The 4401-nt window shown below is 32.7% G+C and overlaps 1 non-coding gene across 1 annotated transcript; it reads left to right on the top strand.

Moving 5' to 3' along the window:
* The first annotated feature begins 517 nt into the window (after window positions 1-517).
* Window positions 518-624, top strand: LOC145110355 (small nucleolar RNA R71). Its single transcript, XR_013709736.1, has one exon. It is a non-coding gene; the product is annotated as a small nucleolar RNA R71 (small nucleolar RNA).
* Window positions 625-4401: the final 3777 nt, after the last annotated feature.

Genomic DNA, 4401 nt, shown 5'->3' with positions numbered 1-4401 from the left:
AATCGACCTTCTTTTCAGGTGGTTGCTCTTTTTGATAAAAGCCTCGATCAGTTTGCCTATACTTTTCTTCTTTTGCTTCTTATATTCATCGTATGGCAACCACTCTTTCTTTGGTTTCGTCCAATCTGCATCATATTTGTCTCAGCTTCAGTAACAAACTTGAGCCTTCTTATTCCCGTTCTCATCTAAGTGGAAATCTTTGGTTAAATGAGGATCATTTCATCTTTCACAACCAACTAAAATCGCATGGATGGATTGGTCCATCTTTGTCATCCTTCGGTCCATAGTATTTAGCATAGCTAAAACATCAGCCATATCTTCAAAAGTGCCACCCCCAATTCCCTTTGCTCCATCATGTCTAGGATTGTGATATTCACGCGAATGCTTGGATAACTCTTCAATCAATTCCTTGATTTCTTCTGGATTTTTCTTCGTTAGCGGTCCTTGAGAATCAAGGAGTTGCCTTTTCATGACATTAACCTCATCATAAAAGATTGATACTTCTTGTTGCTCATTCAAATCATTTTGGGGACAATTCCTTATCAATCCATTATAGCGTTCCCATGCTTCGTAAAGTGACTCACCCGGTTATTGCTCGAAATTTGCTATGGCTTTCTTGAGTTTAGAAACTTTTGAAGGTGGGAAAAAGTGTTCTAGAAATTGCTCACGCATCTGCGCCCAAGTAGTAATTGCACCGGGTGGAAGTGCCCTCAACAAATCCTTTGCAGCTCCCTTGAATGTGACAGGTAGCATTCTAAGTAGAACTATAGTGCGTGGAACATTTAGGATGTTGAAGTAATCAGCAATGTCATTTACTTCATCAAGGTGTTTGTAAGCATCCTCATGATCTTTCTCGGAAAATAGAACTCCCTTAAGCGCGGACAGAATGTGTCCCTTCATCTCGAATGTTGCTGCAGCTGGAATTGTAGGTTGTACTAGACCGGGACCGGTGTCCTCTCGGATTCTCTTTTTATATGCCTCCATAGACATATCTGCAATGTTTTCCATCTCGTTTTTCGACTCGTCTTCGTTTTTGCTTCCTTCTTTATCGGTTTCTGTTTCGGAATCGGATTCGTGAATATTTGGAATTTTCTCAAAGCTTTCTAATTTTCTTTCGTTCTTCGAGGAATTACTTGATTCACCCACGTTCTTCCCCTTCTTCTTTCCGAAAACTGACTTAAGGTATTTGAAAGGTGACTTCTTCGGTGGGTTGGTTTCTCCTACGTTTTTATTCATATTTTTGTGAAGGGCTGACTCTGGATCTTCAAGCGGTGGTATCAAAGGTGTGTTGGATCCATGGGTCATGAACTACTGCAACAAAACAAAAATAAAAACGTAAAAACGAACAAAAAATACTTAAAAATGCCTACTGACTGTTCACCACGACGTGGTAAAGAGAACCACCTCGTGTTGTCGCAGAAAATCTAAACAGAAACGAAAAAAAAATGTGAAATTACTGAATTCACGTCGTGAGCTTAAGGCCCACGTTGTGAATTCAGTAAAAAAAACTAATGCTAGAATGTAACTTTTTGCAGGTTTTACCCCACAAAAAGGATCTATTAATCTAAAGCAAATAAAATTTAAACTAATAGTTGTTCCCCGACAACGACGCCAAAAACTTGATGTCAAATTATTACTACACCTAATTTTACCTACTATCTAACTAGTTATTCGACTAAGGAAGTGTACCTTTTCGCAAATAGTATAGCACAAATAGTCGGGTATCGATCATAGGGAAGGGATTTAGTTGACTAATTTACCTACTACAAATTAACCTAAAACAAGCAAAAGTAATTTGGTTTTTTATCTGATTTTACAAGTTCAGACAAACTTAATCTCCTAATTATTAAATTCAATCAATGACTAAAAACACTTCTGTTTAGTTTGAATTCACTTCTCCTCAATGGTTAGCTACTAATTATGGATAATTTATGTTGGTTACCAATTATTATATTTTTAGCAATTTAAGTCCAAATTTACTAATATTTAACTAATTCATGTAGAACTATTGCATGGTCACACATAACTTAACACAAAATCAATTATGAATTATGAATGGAACTATGTAAGATTGATTAAACAAACATAATTATAATCACATTATATGTTCTCCAACATATCCAAATTTAATAACTTTAATTAATAATCTAAGATTAGTTCGATCCTAGATCTAGTAATTTAGTGGTCACTAAATTACTAGGTAACAAGTTCATGCAATTCAATATTCACTAAGCTACACAGAAACATGATTTCAAGCGATTTAAGTATCAAATATTAGCATGCTAGTTATTAACAATCAAACACAAGCAATTTACCAACTAGAAAAATCCATAACTAAATAACTAAACCATGAGTTGAAGTTTCATCTAGCTAAACAGTTCTAGCTAGATTAAGCTACTCATGGCTGAAATCAGATAAATAAATTCAATGTATAAAAACATAATTAATTGTACCAAATAAGTAAAAGTTTCTGATCACTTCTTCTTCCTTGGATGTTAATGCTCAAATTCTCTGCCTTGAACTCTTCCAGAAATCGTTTTCTAACCTTCTCAATCTCCAGAAGTCCTCTCAAAATCGTAAATACCAAGGATATATATATATATATATATATATATATATATATATATATATATATAGTTTTCATGATTTTTGCACTCCACGTCATGAACTAAGACTCCACATCATGAATTAGGACGAATCCTTATCGGGCAAGGACTCTGACTTCCCTTGTACTCATCTTCTAGAATCACTAACGCTACGTCGTGTAAGTGAAGTCCATGACATGGATTTAGCTTTTCGCTAGGATTTCCTTTTCCTTAATTCTTCAATCCTCCAAAATCCTGCCACTTGTCGCTTTTGGTCCTTGTTCTTCAAGATTGCTCCTTTTGGCTGCAAAATACAATTCAATCTTATAAGTACCACTTATCTTTTCAAATAACCAAAATATTAATCAAAATGTATTAAAATATTGCCTAAAAATGTGTATTAATTTGGCAATATCAGTTATTTCTCTCACTTTTACTTATGATTATTATATGTTTCAATTTTATATTTATGCATGTATATATATATATATATATATATATATATATGAATTTGAGGAACTAAGTGACTGCCATCAAATGATGAGTTAATAATAGAGCATTAATATACATAGATATCATGTATATGAGCATGTATGTATATGAGTGGCATATAAGTATGAGATATACATATAAACATGTAGCAGAGCATGCAATGAGCATACTTCCTTCGGGATTTATGATGATATATGAGTATTTTTCCTTCGGTATTGATGATGATATATAAGTATCTTTCCTCTGGGATTGATGATGATATATGAGTATTTTTCCTTCGGGATTGATGATGAGATATGAGTATCTTTCCTTCGGGATAGATGATGAAATATTAGTATGCTTCATTCGGGAACAATATTAACATATGAATATACTCCCTTCAGGGATAAAATTGAGAAATGAGTATGATATCAAATTTGTTAGTGAAATATTTGATTATATAAATAAATATGACTTTTATGTAAGTATATGTATTAAAGATAGATAAAAATGTCAAAATAAATGATTAGACCAATGAGGGTATTTGGTCAATTTGTGTAATGGTCAAATCGATGAGAGTTTTGATATTGATAAAAGATTGATGTAATCTTAGAGTATAAATAAGTTTTTAATGGGAAAGACTTCATGTAGTAAGCGTGGGATAAGATGAGTGAGGGTAAATCAGGAAATTAAGGAAGTTGCTGAATTTGCAGTATTCACGACGTGACAAAGATGAGTCACGATGTGAGAAAGTACGATACCATTTTCTATTGTAATAAAAACTTTTAGCAACGAATCATAAATGACATACAACATAGAATAAAAGATTAAATAAAGATGAGATATATAAAGTATATGAGAGGGAGTATGAGATGAAATATATACATATATATGAAGAAAATAAGATCGAGAAAGGATATATAGAGTGAGTGAGACTTAACAGAAATGAGATATTTTAAAGTACATTATTCTGAGTACAGAGGAAATTAAATAGAGTATGAGAGATAGAATAGAGAGGAGAAAAAGTCAAAGACAAAATCAAGATATGTGTAGAATATGTGATGAGCTGGACGAGTAACTTTAAGGAAAAATAATAATTTTGAGAGAGAAAGTAATAAAAGATAGGAGAATAACTCACCTGTCTGATGTAGTAGGGATTTCTGAGTTTTTGTAGGTAAAAGTAATAACAGTCGTGGTACTGGAAGAGAAGACTGGAGCACAAAATCAAGATTTAGATTGTAGGATGTTATTATTGTATTCTTCATTTTATATAAATAGATAAAATTTATATTGTGTTTATCTGATTTAACCTGGGATATAAAAGTTTTAAATTTTGAGCATATTT

This window comes from Lactuca virosa, chromosome 4 (genome assembly GCF_052849685.1).
Source record: "Lactuca virosa cultivar CGN04683 chromosome 4, Lactuca_virosa_CGN04683_v6, whole genome shotgun sequence".
Lineage (NCBI taxonomy): Eukaryota > Viridiplantae > Streptophyta > Magnoliopsida > Asterales > Asteraceae > Lactuca > Lactuca virosa.
The sequence above is the reverse complement of the archived record's forward strand: the minus strand, read 5'-3'. Positions and strand labels throughout refer to the sequence as shown.